The sequence below is a fragment of the Scyliorhinus torazame genome, chromosome 22, assembly GCF_047496885.1.
Source record: "Scyliorhinus torazame isolate Kashiwa2021f chromosome 22, sScyTor2.1, whole genome shotgun sequence".
Classification (NCBI taxonomy): domain Eukaryota; kingdom Metazoa; phylum Chordata; class Chondrichthyes; order Carcharhiniformes; family Scyliorhinidae; genus Scyliorhinus; species Scyliorhinus torazame.
In genome coordinates this window covers 98,937,255-98,957,347 of record NC_092728.1, presented here as the reverse complement: position 1 = coordinate 98,957,347, position 20,093 = coordinate 98,937,255, and the positions used below count along the sequence as shown (strand labels likewise).

General features: G+C 49.6%; 1 protein-coding gene across 8 annotated transcripts in view; it reads right to left on the bottom strand.

Annotated features, from left to right (window-relative positions):
• LOC140399264 (dynamin-1) overlaps positions 1 to 20,093 on the bottom strand; it is a 309,201-nt gene that overhangs the window by 91,623 nt on the left and 197,485 nt on the right. The window lies entirely within an intron of this gene.

Sequence of the window (20,093 nt, the reverse complement as noted above, 5' to 3'; positions counted from 1 at the left end):
CCTCTGGCAGGAGGTCCTCCCCGATGCGCTCCACTCTATTAGATCCCTACTTTGCATGGCCACAAACGAGACCCCTCATGACTGCCTTTTCATTTTCCCCAGTAGATCCACCTCAGGGGCCTCGCTTCCGTCCTGGCTGAAGACACCGGGGCCAGTCCTACTCAGAAAACACGTCAGGAACCATGGGCGACATTCTCCGACCCCCCGCCGGGTCGGAGAATCGCCGGGGGCTGGCGTGAATCCCGCCCCCGCCGGTTGCCGAAGTCTCTGGCACCGGATATTCGGCGGGGGCAGGAATCGCGCCGCGCCGGTTGGCGGGCACCCCCCCGCTCGATTCTCCAGTCCGGTTGAATTGTATCTGTGCTATGCTGTTGCCCTTGTATTTGTATCTGTGTAATGCGTTTGCCCTTGTGGGCTCCACCTAATGGCCATTATATGGCATTATCCATAAGGGAACATGTTGGGGCCTGTATGGGCTCCGCCCATGGCTCCTCCCCTTGAAGGGAGGTATAAAGAGCAGTCGACCTGTAGGTGGTTCTCAGTGTTAGATCAGTCGCAGGCAGGCACTGTTCTAAATGATTAAAGCCACAATTTATTTCTACTCATGTCTCGAGTGAATTGATGGTCGCATCAGAGTGTGAAACAGCAACACGACTAGCTGAGACAGGTGAGAGAGACTATCTTCTCCAATTTACCAGTTGCAACATCAGAAGAGGTCGACTGCTAGTACATGGGAAAACATCTTACAACAGTGTGCTCTTCCTGGTAACATCTTTCATGTTAAATCCCCACGTCCATTTTCAGAGTTTTGGAGCTGGACACTTCAGTGGGTTTTAAGGAGGAACTAGTCTGGCTCTCATCAACAGCAGGCTTCAAGGTTATTCAAAATGAAAGATTTGTATTTCTATAGCACCTTTTACTACCTCAGGATGTCGCAGAGTGCTTTAACGCTTATGAAGTGTAGTCGCTGTTGAAATGTAGGAAGAAATGAGTGATGGGAATCCATCCATCTTAATTCACCCATACAAGGGTTCCTTGTATATTAGCTGCATTTAATTGTATGCAGGTAGTGGGCATTAACTGGTAATTCACTTGAGCCCCAATTCATAGACACAGCCTAAAACTGTGATTGTTGGGTTAGGAGGTGTAAGTTTGTAATTTGTAACTCTGCAAATAAATATGAAAAATGTGTCAAGATTGGTGCCAGTTCTACACTTCACCAACTGGCATTCATAGAACAGAACAGCTGTATAATTCGACTCCCATTGATCCAACTAATTGTCTCTTAAAAACATGGTTTTGCCTCCACCACTCTTGCCTAGAGGTCTGTCCCAAATGGTGATTGTTGTCAGCACGAAGTGTATAAGGGTACTAAAATTACAGTTTAATCAGCAGAACCCTGCGTTTTCCTTGATCTACCCCCACAATGCAATACGCAGCATTAACCTTTCCTATACCATTCATCACCTCAACATGACTGCATTTTCAAGCGGAAATGCCCAGGTTTCACTCATCTTCCACCCCCATAATCATGCTTACATTAGTCAGCAATTCCTCCACATGAGAAGAGTCACTTACACATTTTCTACTATCCTCCGATGTCCTAATGATGGGAGTGTAAAGATGTACATGTCACTTAAATTACAACGGAGTGTGTCCAATTGCACTTCCAGTATTTGGTCACAGATCTACATTCAGGGACTTCGAGTTGTTCACGTTGATGGGGCTGTGTCCACATTCCTGAAGTTGTTGTCAACGTTAGATAGGGTTTCGAGGCTGCCGTGCGCGGAGATAATGGAGGCAGCTCTTTGGTCGTCTTTACTCGGGCGACAAACAAAGAGGTCCCAGAAGTGAATGGACCGTTCTAACCTAAACTTGCAAAATGTTCCCCCGCTTCGTTTAAAATGGAAATAATTAAGATTCGGAACCTCAAATTTACGATTGCCACAGAGAACAAATCACTTTGGTCAGTGTACAGGGTGAATGGAGTCATGGGGAGTGAAAACATCACTCCAGCCTGGCCAATGGTGAACACTGCAGGCCAGCAGGAACGTTCATGTTTTTAAAAACCGATATAAACCTAGCCTGACTCACTAAAATATTCCCACTAATGTACTATCAATAAAAAGGACAATTCAAGAGGTTGTCCCATTAGATTCTTCAATCTTTTTATGCAGTACAGATCCAAGACAAATCTGTGTTTATTATTTCCTTGTTAAAACCTGTATCCTGTTTTTCCAATTCCACGATGGGCTTGCTCTCCCGTTCTCTGTGACCTGCTCCAGCCAGCAACCTTCCAAGATCTCTGCCCTCTCCCAATTTTGGTCCCTCGCACATCCCCAATCTTTACCATTTTATAACAGGTGGCTATGCCCTCAAGAGGCCCAACAACCAGGCTCCAATGTTCCCTCCCCGGCCCTCTCTGCCTTTTAATGCCCTCATTGAAATCTCTCTCTTTGGCCAATCATTTGGTCATAAGTCCTAGCATAATCCTCGTGTGGCTCACGATCAAATGTTGTGCTCCTGTGAAGGGCCTTGGGTTATTATTTCTACATTAGGGGGAGCTAATGATGGCGTGGTATTGTCACTGGAGTAGTAATCCAGAGACCCAGGGTAATGCTCTGGGGACCTGGGTTCAAATCCCACCACGGCAGATGGTGACATTTGAATTCAATAGAATAACTGGAATTAAAAGTCTATTGATGACCATGAAACCATTGACTAACCAACACCCCATCCCCCCTGACATTCCCCTCCGCCCACCCCCATTTTAGCTCCTTTATCTCCCACTGCTGACACCTCAATTCTTTTTTTTTTAAATTTAGAGTACCCAATTTTTGTTTTCCCAATCAAGGGGCAATTTAGCGTGGCCAATCCACCTACCCTGCACATCTTTGGGTTGTGGGGGTGAAACCCACGCAAACAAGGGGAGAATGTGCAAACTCCACACGGACAGTGACCCAGGGCCGAGATTCGAACCCGGGTCCTCAGCGTCGAAGTCCCAGTGCTATCCACTGCGCGACATGCTCTGACGCCTCAATTCTCCTTGAAGAAGTCGATGAACGACTTCCACCTCCGGGCAAACCCATCAACCGACCCTCTTACGACAAACTTTTTCACCGTCCTTACGAACTCCGCCAGGTCACTCTCCCACCCCCCCGGTTTCAGTGGCTCTGAGACCGTCCACTCCAGCAAAGCCCGTCTCCAGGCTGTCAGGGAAGCAAAGGCCAGGACATCGGCCTCTCTCGCCGCCCCTGAACTTCCGGGTCTTCCGACACTCCAAATACCCTGGACTCGGGGCCACCTTCACCCTCAGGACCACGGACACTACGAACCCCTGCCAGAACCCCTTCAGTTTCGGACATGCCCAAAACATGTGAACATGGTTCGCGGGCCACCCGCGAACCGCCCACACCTGTCCTCTGCCCCTCAAAGAACCTGCTCATCCTGGCCACCGTCATGTGTGCCCTATGTACTGCCTTAAACTGGATAAGGCTGAGCCTCACACACGACGAGACCGCATCCACCCTCCTCAGAGTCTCCTCCCAAAACCCTGCCTCCATTATCTCTCCCCCCCCCCCCAGTTCCTCCTCCCATTTCCGTTTGACTTCCCCTATCGGGGCTCCCTCCCAGACCATTAACTCCTTGTAGATCTCGGACACCTTGTCCTCACTCAATCCATCCCCCGATAGCACCTTAGCCTGCGATCCCAAAGGCAGCAAACTGGGAAAAGACGGCACCGCCTTCCTCACAAAGTCCTGGGCCTGTAAGTATCTGAACCCGTTCCCACTGGGCAACTCATATTCCTCCAACGTGGTTGACTCTTAACTGCTCCTCCGAAATGGCCGTAAGAAGCAACTCAGTTCAAGTGGAACTCGGGACGGGCGACAAACAGACGGCGCTGGCCCAGACGGCGATGCCCACGTCCCTCGAATGAATACAAAAAAATTCAAGGGAATATGAAAGCTTTTGTTGAAGTTTGGGAATGACGAATGGATCACTCGTGCCATTGTTGCAGGCTACGTCGCAAATATGTCATACATGGAAGAAAAAGACATGTTGACACTGTTGCTTCAGTGCCATAGTAAAGTGGCTTCCTCTTCACTGCCAACCCGGGTAAGTAAACAGATAAAATCCCACTGCACTTTGCACTATGAACTGCTCAGCCTACAGGATAAACATCGGCATCAGTACTTGTCATTCCAAAGGCATCCTTTTCCAAAGTCACGGCACTGGGATTTGATTGTGATTTAGTCTTTGAAATGAAATGAATGAATGAAATGAAAATCGCTCATTGTCATGAGTAGGCTTCAAATGAAGTTACTGTGAAAAGCCCCTAGTCGCCACATTCCGCCGCCTGTTCGGGGAGGCTGGTACGGGAACCGGCTTTCCCGCCGCCCCCTTTCAATACAAAATGACAGGCTCGCTCATCGTGTCCAAGATCATGACCACATCCACCAGCACGCTGACATGGGAATGAAAAGAAGGTGGGGCTTGTGTCTGGAACTATAAATAAACTCACTCCCAGTGCACTTTATGTACAGTATGACTACACCCAAAGGGGGGAATCCAAGGGTGACAAACCACTCTGGAATTTAGGAGGAACATTTGTGGGCGATGTGCTTGGAGACTAGTATAGATATGCTGCCACAGTTGTCTTGTTACCAGCCTAGTAATCAGCAGGCCTGCACAAATTACCTGGACGCAAGAGTTCAAATCCCACCATGGGCAATTTAAATTCAGTTGATGGAATAAATAGCTTGTGCTCTATTATCATAAACTCCCATCTGGTTCGCTAATGTTCCTTAATTTGAAGTGGTCCAGCAAGACACCCAGTCACAGCAAACCACTATATTTGCAGTGACACACCCTCACTTTCTCAAGGGCAATTCGAGGTGGGCAAGGACTATTAGCCGCGTCATCAATAACCCCAACCCAATCAAAAAAACAGGTCAAGTGGTTTACTGATTGGCTCCAGATTTGACTGATATATTGGTACTGCTGGTGCATTTGTCGTGCATTCTTGGTTTGTGCTCACTCAGGATGCAGAACCACTCCTTAACCCGTCACTCGCTGCTCCCCCCCCCCCCCCCCCCCCCCCACACTGCTGCAGCTGTGATTGTGACCATCCGTAAAGGAACCCATAGGGAACTGGATCAACGTCCAGTGCTCCTCATTCCTGAAAACACCAAGAATATGGCGTTCGCTTTCGAGAACTTGAGATACCTCGTGGGGGATGGATGTGTGTTGTGGAGGCAGAATGAACCACAACTAGATTTGGGCCATTAGTATTTGGAATTCTCTTTCTGGGGGAACATGGAGGCCGAGTCATTGAATGTCGTCAAAGCGGGTTTCTGACTGTCGAGGGGTTTGAGGGTTATTGGGAGGAGGGGGGGGGCAAGTAGGTCAGCTAGCACTGGAAATGTCAATTGCGGAGGTAACGACAGTAAGGGTGAGGATTTGAACAGCAGATAGGGCGAGTCAGGGGCAGAGGGGGTTTGTATTGCAAAAGTGAAATTCAGCGGTCTTGGTGATGGAGAGAATCTGGAGTTGGCAAGAGACCAAGTTTGCAAACTGCCTGCATCAGGCGGAGATGGGGGGGGGAGGGCAGGGAGGGTGATAGTTTAACACTCAACCCCTTGCTGATCCCGATTCAATTTCACATTCACACTTCTGATTCCCCCAACACTTTGAATGTAGGTTGAGTAATGTAATAAGAGCAAATAGAAACAGTACAATTGTTGTATTTCTCAGGTACCTGGTGACTATTGAAGCAAATGCCAGTCATTTAGCTCTATTCCTGTTCTCTGGGAGCATACCCCACATGGCCTGTCTCATTCATGTGCTAATTCATTACTAGTTTCTTTCAAAATGATTCTCACCTCAACATATCTCCTGCATTGCTGGTTTCCCCGTCAAGGGTTAATGTTCCACCGTCTTCTTCCCATCCCCCAACACACCAACTTCCTCGCCATTGTGATTGGCCAAGCACGTGCCAATCGAATTGGCTAATCTCCGACCATCAGCATTGCACCCACATCCCCCACCCCCAAAGTCACCTTGGGTTTGGGGATAAAGAGACTTCCTGGTGTTTGACAGTGAAGGGAGGCCACCCTGGCTAATCGACCCAAGGTGGAGCCTCTGCCTCCCTTGTGAACTGCGCAAATGGGCCGATGTGATGGAATACTCTTCCAGTTGCCTGGATGAATGCGGCCGCAACAACACTCAGTAGCTCAACACCACCTGGGACAAAGCCGCCCACTTGATTGGCACCGCTCCACCACCTTAAAACATACGCTCCTGTCGCCACCATGCACAGAGTGGCAGCAGTGTGTGTACCATCTACACAATCCATTGCTGCAACTCACCAAGGTTCCCTCGACAGCACCTTCCAAATCAGTGACCTCAACCACCTAGAAGGACAACAGATGCATGGGAACACCGCCACCCGCAGGTTCCTCTCCAAGCCATTCACCATCCTGACTTGGAACTGTATCGTATTTCGTTCACGGTCAAAATCCTACAATTCCATCCTAACAGCACTGTGGGTGTACCTACACCACGGACCACAGCTCACCACCACTTCAAAGACGATTAGCGATGAGCAATAAATGCTGGCTAAGGCCACCCTTTCAGGAACGAATGAAATAAAATGTGGCTTCAATGCACGCATTCAATAACTGCAGTCCATGGCCTTGGCCAAACCTGACCAGATTAATTATGACTAAAACACAGACCTTCAGCAGAACCCCAGTCCCACTTGCATTTATATAGCACCTTTCACAATCTCAGGATGTCCCAAAGCACTTTGGAGCCAATGAGGTAAGCTTTGAAATGTAGTGACTGGTATAATGTAGGATACATGGCAGCCATTTTGTGCTCAGCAAGCTCTCCCATACAGCACTGATAATGAGCAGACAATCTGTTTCTGTGATGTGGAATGCGGAATAAATATTGGCCAGCACACCTGGGAGTACACCCTTGCCCTTCTTCAAAATAATACCACAGGATCTTTCAGCCCCAGTTGAGGGAGCAGACAGGACTAACAAAGAACAAAGAAATGTACAGCACAGGAACAGGCCCTTCGGCCCTCCAAGCCCGTGCCGACCATGCTGCCCGACTAAACTACAATCTTATACACTTCCTGGGTCCGTATCCCTCTATTCCCATCCTATTCATGTATTTGTCAAGATGCCCCTTAAATGTCACTATCGTCCCTGCTTCCACCACCTCCTCCGTTAGCGAGTTCCAGGCACCCACTACACTCTGTGTAAGAAACTTGCCTCGTACATCTCCTCTAAACCTTGCCCCTCTCACCTTAAACCTATGCCCCCCAATAATTGACCCCTCTACCCTGGGGACAAGCCTCTGACTATCCACTCTGTCTATGCCCCTCATAGTTTTGTAAACCTCTATCAGGTTGCCCCTCAACCTCCATCGTTCCAGTGAGAACAAACCGAGTTTATTCAACCGCTCCTCATAGCTAATGCCCTCCATACCAGACAACATCCTGGTAAATCTCTTCTGCACCCTCTCTAAAGCCTCCACATCCTTCTGGTAGTGTGGCGACCAGAATTGAACACTATACTCCAAGTGTGGCCTAACTAAGGTTCTATACAGCTGCAACACGACTTGCCAATTCTTATACTCAATGCCCCGGCCAATGAAGGCAAGCATGCCGTATGCCTTCTTGACTACCTTCTCCACCTGTGTTGCTCCGTTCAGTGGCCTGTGGACCTGTACACCTAGATCACTCTGACTTTCAATACTCTTGAGGGTTCTACCATTCACTGTATATTCCCTACCTGCATTAGACCTTCCAAAATGCATTACCTCACATTTGTCCGGATTAAACTCCATCTGCCATCTCTCCGCCCAAGTCTCCAAACAATCTAAATCCTGCTGTATCCTCTGACAGTCCTCATCGCTATCCGCAATTCCACCAACCTTTGTGTCGCCTGCAAACTTACTAATCAGACCAGTTACATTTTCCTCCAAATCATTTATATATACTACAAACAGCAACGGTCCCAGCACTGATCCCTGTGGAACACCACTGGTCACAGCCCTCCAATTAGAAAAGCATCCTTCCATTGCTACTCTCTGCCTTCTATGACCTAGCCAGTTCTGTATCCACGTTGCCAGCTCACCCCTGATCCCGTGTGACTTCACCTTTTGTACTAGTTTACCATGAGGGACCTTGTCAAAGGCCTTACTGAAGTCCATATAGACAACATCCACTGCCCTACCTGCATCAATCATCTTCCTGACCTCCTCGAAAAACTCTATCAAGTTAGTGAGACACGCCCACTCCTTCACAAAACCATGCTGCCTCTCACTAATACGTCCATTTGCTTCCAAATGAGAGTAGATCCTGTCTCGAAGAATTCTCTCCAGTAATTTCCCTACCACTGACGTAAGGCTCACTGGCCTGTAGTTCCCTGGATTATCCTTGCTACCCTTCTTAAACAGAGGAACAACATTGGCTATTCTCCAGTCCTCCGGGACATCACCTGAAGACAGTGAGGATCCAAAGATTTCTGTCAAGGCATCAGCAATTTCCTCTCTAGCCTCCTTCAGTATTCTGGGGTAGATCCCATCAGGCCCTGGGGACTTATCTACCGTAATATTTTTCAAGACGCCCAACACCTCGTCTTTTTGGATCTCAATGTGACCCAGGCTATCTACACACCCTTCTCCAGACTCAACTTCTACCAATTCCTTCTCTTTGGTGAATAACCCTTTCCCTGGCTACCCTCTTGCTTTTTATGTACGTGTAAAAAGCCTTGGAATTTTCCTTAACCCTATTTGCCAATGACTTTTCGTGACCCCTTCTAGCCCTCCTGACTCCTTGCTTAAGTTCCTTCCTACTTTCCTTATAAAACTGCAGTTAAATGTCTTATCTGAAAGACAGTTCAGCACTCCCACGGGACTGCACTCCTCTGTCAGCCTAGAGTCTCTGGAGTAGGATTTGAACCCACAATTGTCTGACTCCAAGGTAAGAAGTCATACAACACCAGGTTAAAGTCCAACAGGTTTGTTTCAAATCACTAGCTTTCGGAGCGCTGCTCCTTCCTCAGATTAATGAAGAGGTAGGTTCCAGAAACATTTATATAGACAAAGTCAAAGATGCATCTTTGAATCTGTCTATATATGTGTTTCTGGAACATACCTCTTCATTCACCTGAGGAAGGAGCAGCGCTCCGAAAGCTAGTGACATCGAAACAAGCCTGTTGGACTTTAACCTGGTGTTGTAAGACTTCTTACTGTGCTCGCCCCAGTCCAACGCCGGTATCTCCACATCATGACTCCATGGTGACAGTGGTACCCCATAACCGATCCCACCAGTCCATCCTCAGTCCTTTCCAAATTCATATTTATCTGTGCTTTGAACAATGTTCACCTGTCTGTTGGAACCTAACAAACAGTCAGTCTTTCTGGTCAAGGCTTAACTTAGGCACGAGTCAACTTAGCAGACAAAGAATCGAATTCTTGATTCCAGCCTAGCATCGTTTTCCTGTTTCAGCCACAGACGCAAGTGTCTTTCGAAACCCCAACTAGTTTGAAATGGGTCTGGTGATTGGCTACCTTCCTGAGCGATATCTGACGGTAATGGAGCGGTGTGGCTGGAGCAACGTAAAGACTGGGGTGCCACTTTCCTCTACCCCCACCCACCCGTCATACCCCCACACCCCACCATCCTTATAGGCCCCTTATATGCGTGAAGTGACGGTGATTGTGAACATTGGAACAAGAGACAGCGGGAGAACATAAGACAACTGCACAAAAGGCAAGAATGACAAGGCGGCACGGTGGCGCAGTGGTTAGCACTGGGATTACGGTGCTGAGGACCTGGGTTCGAATCCCGGCTCTGGGTCACTGTCCGTGTGGAGTTTGCACATTCTCCCCGTGTCTGCGTGGGTTTCACCCCCACAACCCAAAGATGTGCAGGCTAGGTGGATTGGCCACGCTAAATTGCCACTTAATTAGAAAAAGATAATTGGGTACTCTAAATTTTTTTTAAAGGCTTGAATGACTCAAATGTTGGACATGATCAATGGGCACTAACCGAAATGGTGGAGGATATAGATTTGCTTTAGTTAAATTTGTCAATGATAGAGCATCTGCAATAATGTTTGTCTCACGCCTTTGAGCTGACACGTGTCTGAGTGGGAGGGGTGCAGGAGAGGAGAGAGAAGAGAGAGAAGAGAGGAGAGAGAAGAGAGAGAAGTGGGAGAAGAGGGAGGGAAGAGGGACGAGATCGGCCGGAGAATCCCCGTTTCCGTTGAAATCAGGGCGGCGCCGCTTTCGCGATGCCCCGCCCCCTCCGAAGCGGCGTACTCTAGGGTCTCTCACGGTCTTCCCTGTCGGAAATTCGGCGTGGCGGCTGCGGGCCGAGTCCAGCGCCGCCACAGTCGGGGGAGAGTCAATCCGCGGGCAGGGGGACTTTGGCAGGGGTGGGGGCATTTTGGGGGGCTTTTCCGGGGCTCGCGAACCGGCCAAAGTGGGGGGGGGGGGCACTATTTTGCAGGCCTGGTCTGTGCACGGCCACCGCCGTGTTGCATGACCCGGCCGCTGCAGGCCGCCGCCTGTGCGCGGCCACGGACACGACAATTCTCCGGGCTGTATCGGCAGCTAGAGCTGGGGGCTCCACGCTGCCTTCCTGCTAGCCCCCATCCAAACGGAGGATCGGTGGCCGTTTTGCGCTGAACCTTCGGTCGTAAAAGGCCACCGTTCCCACGCCGATGTCAGGGGTCTCAAAATCAGAGAATCCAGCCTATTAAGTTTAGAAAAGAAGTTTCCCTTTTTAAAAAAAAGTGTCTTTATTATTTTGAACAATGGATGTCTGAACTTGTAAAACGTTGGCTCGGACCAAATTCCCAAGCGAGTAGTGAAGAGGGTCCCATGACCCAACCTCAGCGCGAGTGGTCACAATTACCTGTATAGATCAGGCTTTTATTTGTCATATTAAGAAGCTCACCCATTAATTTGCCGCTTAATGATGTGGCTCGGTGGCTGATGTTACATATTCATGCTCACGTGTAGCGCCGTGGGATGTCTCATCAGCTTAAAAGATGCAATGTAAATTAGTTATTGTTGTTGCTTTATAATTCTTTTTAAAAAAAATAAAAATTTAGAGTACCCAATTCATTTTTTTCCCAATTAAGGGGCAATTTAGCGCGGCCAATCCACCTAGCCTGCACATCTTTGGGGTGTGGGGGCGAAACCCACGCAAACACGGGGAGAATGTGCAAACTCCACACGGACAGTGACCCAGGGCCGGGATCGAACCTGGGACCTCAGTGCCATAATACAGCAGTGCTAACCACTGCACCACCATGCTGCCCAGTTGCTTTATAATTCTAATTTGTAGGGCGGCATGTGGCACAGTGGTTAGCACTGCTGCCTCACGGCGCTGAAGACCCGGGTTCGAATCCCGGCCCTGGGTCACTGTCCGTGTGGAGTTTGCACATTCTCCCCGTGTCTGCGTGGGTTTCACACCCAAACCCCAAAGATGTGCAGGGTAGGTGTATTGACCGCGCTAAATTGCCCCTTAATTGGGAAAAAAAATATTTGGGCACTCTAAATTTACAAACAAAAAATAATTCTAATTTGTTTTTCTGACATTATTGACACCAAAATTCATTCGTCCAAGAAAAAAAAAAATCACTGAACTGCTAATGTATAACACACCTGGAGATGTGTGTGGGTGGGGGGAGGGAATCTGCTAACAAGGGGCGTTCAAATCCTACCTCAATTGAAGGCAAAATTAAACAAACACTCGCGGAAAGTTGGATTTCCTCAAGAGTTAACTGTTCTTCCAAGATTGATTTTGTGCTTCGTGTGACCTCATTTACATAATCACAGGATAAAACTTGACCAAATAACAAATTGCACATGGCCATTGGGTCAAAGTTTGGAATGTATGTGAGCATTTTTCTAATGAACTTATACAAGACGACTTTCATAGTGTAGATTCTATTAAGCTTTCTGAAGGAAATTAAGTTTTGTTATTTTAATTCTTTTTTGCTGTGTAGCTTCAGGGTCTCTCTCATTTTTTGGGGCCAGCAGGTAATTACGTTCAGATAATGTTCTCTTCAGGCAGGCAGCAGGACAGGGAGAGTGAAGCAACACCCTGTACGGGTAACCAGAAAGCATATGGAACCTCTACAAATGCAGAGAGTGCCAAGAAAATCTCGCATTCCACAGTTTTTTGGAACTCCAATCCCCATGGGATGACCTTTCCCACATACAGCTCACGTACCTTCACCTTTAACCCTTTTACCACTAGTCAGCGCCTCCTCCAGCTCTCCTTCCTCTCTCTCTCTCTCTCATCCTCACCAGCGCCCCCCCCCCCCCACCCCCAGCCCGCCCGCCTGCCTGCTCCCCCCTCCCTTCCCTCCCTCCATCATAGATCACTTGAGACTGCCACGTCAATCCTTGCAGAAGTAGAGGAAGCGAGGGAAGAGCTGGTGCTACAGAGAGAACAGTTGTCTGCGCTCTAAGGGCTTGCTGGGAGACCCAGAGAGTCTGGCGTGCATGGAAAAAAAAAACAAGACTACAATCCCGCTCTGTCTCCCCAGTGTTCAGACTACCTGTTCAGGTCGATGCTATTGTACAGTAGTCTGCACATTGGTTAGACTGTGCGTGGAAAACTCTTCGAGCTGCTCTTGCCCACCGGCCGAGGGACCCAGACAGTTCTCGTACTGCCCCAGACGTGCTTCAGTCAATTAGCCTTCCTGCCGAGGAGACTGTACTTTTAATTCCTCGTGTGCGGTTAGTGGCACCCAGGTAACGGAACAGATTTTGACTGCTTTAAACAATTCTACGGGGTTCTTCTGCAAAGTGTTGTTGGCCTCCCGATCACCGACTGTGCATATGGTTTCAGTTTAGATTTTTTTCTCTTATTTGGCAGTCGTATGCCTCTCGTCGCTTGTCGCTGCTCGCTCTCTATCACTGTATCTTTAATACAAGTTCTACCCCAGTCTCTAAAAAGGCATCTGCTCACTGTGGTGAATATGCCTCTCATTAACGATATGGATTAACGACTGTCAGGGGCACCCCAGAGCGTGTTGTGATGTACTGTTGCCTGACTGGTTTCAATACAAGTTCTGTACAAATCGAATAAAGAATAAATATTTTAGCAAATGCAGCTCAACGCTTGTCTGTATTTCCGTAATTCCTCAATATGAAATGCTGGGCGACTGACCCTTTTGGGACATTTGCTGCTATCCTCAATACAGACCCTCAAACTGGCTGGGTGCATGGCTGGACACAGAAGAAAGTGACAAATGGAACACTCTTTCTCGGATTACTATTGGAGGGCAATGCGTGATTCTTAGAACTTGGAGGGGGGGGGAACGGTTGTTGCTTTAAGACGGGCTCAGCCATGATGCCACTGTAGGCGAATAGCCCAGCACCAACTACTGAAGTTCACAGAGAGAATGGCCACTTGGGCGAGGTGTTGGGGTCGGGACAGTGCTATTGTCCATGGAGTTATTATCAGCAAAGTATTTATTTAATGAGAAGGGGATGTGTTCTCGTGTGTGTGTGTGGGGGGGGGGGGGGGGGGGGGGGGGCAACAGGTCTAAAGAAAAATCCCAGTGAAGAAACATGCACTTCAACCCCCGCACGATATTCTACTCTGGCTCATGGTTCATTCCCCCACCTCCCCAGGTGTTTCTATAGAACAAGATAAATCTTTCGCCTCCCCAGCACAGCTTTAAGAGGACCTGAGGGATACCCAGCCCCTCTGAGCATCCACGGGCCATTTACTCTGGGAGATTGCAACCCCGCACTCAAAACACAACGGCAGGCCATTTCAATAAAAACGAATTTCAGAAAAATGTCAGCGGGAGCAAAACGTTGACCGGGGCAGAGTAAAATAAAAAGGTTTTACTCGACCCGGAGTACCAGATAACCTTTGAACTCGCAGCTTACATCCTCTGTCTGGCCTGCCAAACACTCAGCACTTCCCTCATTTTCTTTGTCCAGCAGCTAAAAGGCTAAGGAAGAATTGTATTCGACAAGCATCCAAAATCCCGAATTAAAGAAAGACAGGAAGATCTGCAAAAATCCAATCCCCAGTAACCATTGCAGCATTAAACGGGCTGTCTTTAATTCTCCTTCCTTTCATCATTATTGCACAGCAGATGATTCTAATATGAAACAGATTTCACTTTCATAACTCCCCCCCCCCCCACCACCCCCCCCCCCGCCCCCCCCCCCCCCCCCCCCCCCCCCCCCGCCACCCGTGCAGAAGTAAAATGGCCACCCCTCACAACGCGTTCCAGTGCCACTGCTTCGGGGCGGGGGCAGATTTCAGGGAGCTCTTCTTGACTTCCGGGAACTGGAACAATTTTCGTTCTGTATTTCACGAGGACCAAGCGAAAAGAAAACCTCAGGCTCCACACCCGATGGGACCGACATGTTTCACTAAAAGCACCACCTCATAAAGTCCACTGACGTTTATTTGTGTTTCTGCGGTTCCCTTGCACAGTTGTGCGCCTTGGGTTGCAAGTAGCACAAAAAGTATTGCTGGCGTTAACCTTTTCACAGCCAGGTGCCTTTCTGAGAGCTTTCAATAAAACGCGCTCATGGGCGACTGGGCACTGCCCCGCGTTTCTCTTCATCTCCGCTCCTCACTTTAATATTTAAATTTTAAATTTTGCACGTTTGTCTCCAAATCAATGTCTTCCTTTCCCCCCCGCCCCCCCCCTCCATTTTATTGGGAAATCTCTATGGGGGCCATGTGTGAATGTGTGTGTGGGCGGGGTCACATGACCGAATCTCCAGGAATATGTCCAAATATAGTTGATAACTGTGGGGACACACACACACCCATCTCCAAAGTGGGTTGCCAACCCGCCACGATTGGCCTGGAACCTCCACCCCCTCCAGGACACTGCTGTGCGTAACCCCGGAGGCAAATCATCGGGACATTAAATTGATTGGTCTTTTTGCCATTTTCTGCCAACATTTCTCTTCACCAGGAATAAAAATGTGGAAAATGGTTAAAAAATAGGCACTTTGGCCAACAGTCAATTGGGTAATGGGTCTTTTTGCTTTCCAATCGGTGCAGGAGGGTAGTGCGTCACATCGTGGTTGGAGCATTGGGGTGGGGGGGTGGGGGGGGAGTCAGGTGATGAAACCTCAAGGAATACATTTAAATCACAGTGGGCAACCTGACCTCCAACCTGACCTCCAACTCTCTCCATAAAGGCGCCTCCCCCCTGCGCACCCCACGCCAGGTCACCCTTGCCCCATTGAATCCCAACTGGAGTCAAGAACCCATCGGCAAGAGGGAACTGAAGACTCAAACAAGCTCATCAGGCCACACCAAACCAAAAAAAAACAGCAAACTAACTGGACCAGAGCAGTCAGATTCCATCTATTCCAAAACAAACCACCAAAATTAAACAGAACTCTCAACGAGTCTCTTGAGGTCATCATTACACTGCTCAAGTGAATCTCGAGGTGACCAAAGCTGGATGGTGAAAGGGCAAAGGATGAAGGGTTATTTTCCTCTGCTGCATTATTCAGTCTCTGCCTGAAACTCAATGTGTTTATTTGATGGGGCCACTGAATGGCATGAAAGATATTTACAGTGATTCCACTTGATGCATGTCAAATAAAGATCTTAAAGAATAAATGTAGCACCAGTGCCTAAAACCAACTGAGCATCACCAGGAGGTAAATCTTATCCTCAGCGATATTCAAAGTTAACGATGAGGCATTAAGTGTTGTTTTAACCTGGTGTAGAAGTGGTCCTCCGTGAAATTTGAACGCAGCATAGTACAAGGTGCACGAGCCAGAGGTACGGCCACTCTACATTGCTAAAACAAGATGTAATCCGTTTATTTTACTCTTGCCATTTTAAAGAGGAGACCTTTGATTTTCCCGTCATCAAGACCATCTGCTTTAAAGATTCGAGGTACGATCATGTGATTTCTCTTTCTGCTCTCACCCAATTATAGGCAAGCAGCATTGGCAGCGGGGGGGGCTGGGGTTGTGCCAAAAGCGGAATAGTAAATTTTGGTTGGTAAACTATCCAAAGGCTGATTTCTGCATGAGATTTCTTTGAAATGGCTCCACTGACTGCAGTATGACTCACGCTGAATGAAAGTTCTTCAGGCATTTGGAACCTTTTTGCATTTTACCCAAGCTACCTTATTCATAGAATCCTAGAATTTACGATGCAGAAGGAGGCCATTTGGCCCATCGAGTCTACACTGACCCCTGGAAAGAGCACCCTATCTAAGCCCACGCCTCCACCCTATCCCAGCAACCTAGTAACCCATCTAACCTTTTTGGACACTAAGGGCAATTTATCACAGCCAATCCACTCAACCTGTACATCTTTGGACTGTGGGAGGAAACCGGCGCACCCGGAGGAAACCCACGCACACACGGGGAGAACATGCAGACTCCGCACAGTGACCCAAGCCAGAAATCGAACCTGGTATCCTGGAGATTTGAAGCAACAGTGCTAACAACTGTGCTACCGTGCTGCCCATCATTGTTTTATTAAATTACTAACCTAGAGAGTGAACAGCTGGCAGATTTAGGACTGAAAACCATGCCCACTACAAGCCTCCTTTGATGCCCAATCACTCATTTTTGGAAATAATCATGTACCAAATCATGTCGTGAACAATGTTCAGGAGCTCCTTGGCCAACAATTCTCCATCTTCAACCAAGGTGGGAAACCAAGTGAAGTGCCGACTAACTTGGCACAGTGTGGGAGGGTTTTGCTCAGAAACAAGTGGGCGGCCCACGCCAAGGCGGTCAATCACTGCCCATTCCTACTTGCCCTGATAGAGTGGTGGGTCGACCAGTGGAGCAGCAGCAACCTTTGCAGTGATGACCATGCTGGTGTACAGCCTTGCTGGGAACCAGGATCAAGGACTATGCGCAGCTTTGCAACATCGCCGCAGCCATGAGAAAATGGAGACCAAAAATCCTGGACTCTGTGGTTTGAATTTTTAGCTCCGATGGTGGCAGGCGCAGAGGGGGGGGGTCGGGCATTGGCGGCCAGAGTACCGATTTGGCAGCATCGTTCGCCCTCACCCTTCATTGGGCCATCTTCCTGGAAGTGGGATGGGGGCAGAGCAGAGCTAGCTGCCCACAAGGTGCAGGGAGCCAACTGAGGATCTTTTAAGGTGGTTTGTCGCAGGCTAGCTGTAATGTTCCACGAAATGTAAATGTTGCCACGGTCCCGGAGGCTGCTTTCCCCTTTGAGAGAGAGCTGACTGGTGGTGGTTTAACCTGAGGGCCGCCACACCTCAGGGAAGGGGCAAGGGAGAGGTGGCAGGGCCTTCATAGGTAACCTCGGCCAGTACGGTGATTGAACCCACGCTGGCGGTGTCGCTCCGCATCGCCACCTGGCCAACTTGGCTAACCGAACCCCAATTTTCTAGTAGTCCTCCACCCTAATGAATCAGGGGATCCTCTCCTCTCTACCCCTCCTCAACAACCAACCCAGTTGCAGTCGTAGGACATCCCATGGAGGGGTTCCCCTTCCGCAATAGTGATCGGCAATGATGATGGCATCTCTTATTTCAAAGTATAAAACTTTGGAGAGAGGGTGCCTCAAAATGGAGGCATTCTCCCTCTCACTTTCCCTCCTTTTTATTCAGTGCAGGAAGGTTAACCCTCCTATGTCAAGAGACCACCCGCCGTATTTAATTGGACAGCGAGCCCCTCCTCCGGCCACTAATTGTCCAGCTTGAGGAAAATCACTGCCAGGCGACTGTTCCCTACACGGTGTGCATTTCTGAACCCCCCACCCCATCTGACCCTCAATTCAGGATCCCAAAGCTCAGAGGGGAAATCCGGCCTCCTGTTGATTGACATCTCCTCTGGCCTTGACCCAAGATGGCTGAAACAGTTGAGAAAATCCAACAGGAACCTGAAAATCGCTTATTATCACAAGTTGGCTTCAAATGACGTTACTGTGAAAAGCCCCTAGTCGCCACATTCCGGCCCCTGTTCGGGGAGGCTGTTACGGGAATTGAACCGTGCTGCTGGCCTGCCTTGGTCTGCTTTCAAAGCCAGCGATTTAGCTCTCTGCTAAACCAGCCCATATGTGCCCTGTGGCTCAACTGATTAGGAGAGTTGCAGGTTCAATCCCCGTTCAGTGTTCCATTGACAGGTTTTTGGACGGAATGGATGGCGCCTTTGTCCCATCACTAAAAGTCGCTGAAGCCAAATGGCAGAAGCTCTTACTCTGGATCACTAATGACAGATAGTGGAAGGGCCCTGGAGGACCGCAATTGGCCCGGCAGTGAATGCATCTGTGGCTGAATAGCCCAAGACACTCAACATCAAGGGGTACAGTCAATGACAATGGGTAAACACGCGAAACTGAAGCCAAATGGTGTTCAGAGTGGGAGAGGAAGGGACAGCGGACAAAACCAGTCTGAATCTGTGTTAATTTGACATTTTCCGCGCAATGCCTTCTGCAAATCGGTTGTTGATTGGTGTAGAAATCTGGGGCAGGATTCTCCGCAATCGGCGCGATGACCGCCGACCAGCGCCAAAAATGGTGCGAATCAGTCCTGCATCGCGCCGCCCCAAAGGTGTGGAATTCTCTGCATCTTGAGCGGCCGAGCCCTCACCTTGAGGGGCTAGGCCCGCGCCGGACTGATTTCCGCCCCGCCAGCTGGCGGGAAAGGCCTTTGGCGCCCCGCCAGCTGGCGTGGAAATGACTTTGCCGTGCGACGCATGTGTGGGAGCGTCAGCGGCCGCTCACGGCATCCCCGCGCATGCGCAGTGGAGGGGGTCTCTTCCGCCTCCGCCATAGTGAAGACCATGGCGAAGGCGGAAGGAAAAGAGTGCCCCCACGGCACAGGCCCGCCCGCGGACCGGTGGGCCCCGATTGCAGGCCAGGCCACCGTGGGGCCCCCCCCGGGGCCAGATCGGCCCACGCCCCCCCCCAGGACCCCGGAGCCCGCCCGCGCTGCCTTGTCCCGCCGTTAGAAAGGTGGTTCAATCCACGCCGGCTGGCGTGGGTTGACAGCGGCGGGACTTCGGCCCATCGCGGACCAGAGAATCGCCGGGGGTGGGCCCGCCGACCGGCGCGGCGCGATTCCCGGCGCGGCGCGATTCCCGCCCCCGCCAAATCTCCGGGACCCGGTGGGGGCGTTGGAGAATCGCGCCCCTGTTGTTCCTCTTCCTTCCTACCCCCCCCCCCCTCCCCCCTCCCCCTTCCCCCCTACCCCCATCCCATCCCCCACGGAATATTTCTCAGCATCCTGTTATGTTCATGATAATAAGAGGTGACATTTCCCATTTCCACTGGAGGCTGTTTGGAGTTAATCAGTGATTGAAGAACAAGTTGTTTTCGTTGAAAGTTAAAGCCAGCTCAGTGGGCTAGACAGCTGGTTTGTGATGCAGAACAAGGCCAGCAGCGCGGGTTCAGTTCCCGTACCAGCTGAGAATTCTGAATTCTCCCTCCGTGTCCCCGAATAGGCACCGGAATGTGGCGACTAGGGGCTTTTCACAGTAACTTCATTGCAGTGGTAATGTAAGCCTCCGCGTGACAATAAAGATTATTTATTTACATTTAAAGCCAATGGCTTTCCAATGCCTGGCAGACATGGAACATGAATTGGCCAAGGGCAGATTAATTTGCTCACCAACCCTCCCCATTTTCGTAGAATGGACCATTTAAATGCGCCAGAAAGACGTTCGCACCTCACGACGCATTTGGGATCTTCACCTCCGTCTTCTGGCAAGGTTTCCCACATCATAAAAGATCGCCTCACTCCCGTTCCCCCTCGCGGGGGCTCATTTGTTGCTTACACACTGCTCCAGTCCATAAAACTATCCTGGTAATCAAAACGAATATCAGATGATGAGTGCTTCCCAGATGTGAGGAAGCCGGCTTAACAAAAGTAAATGCTGCCTTCCTTTCTCAAATGGTGGAGTCTGGCTGAAGGGCCAGTTTCACACTTTGAATGGTTTAATGGGTAACTCAGCTGGAGTGTCAGTTGTCCACTCGGTAGGTAGTGCTCGTGTGCCCCCTCCCCCCCCCCACCCCCCGCACCACATGAGTGCGGGTTCAAGTGCCACTCTAAAAACATGAGGAG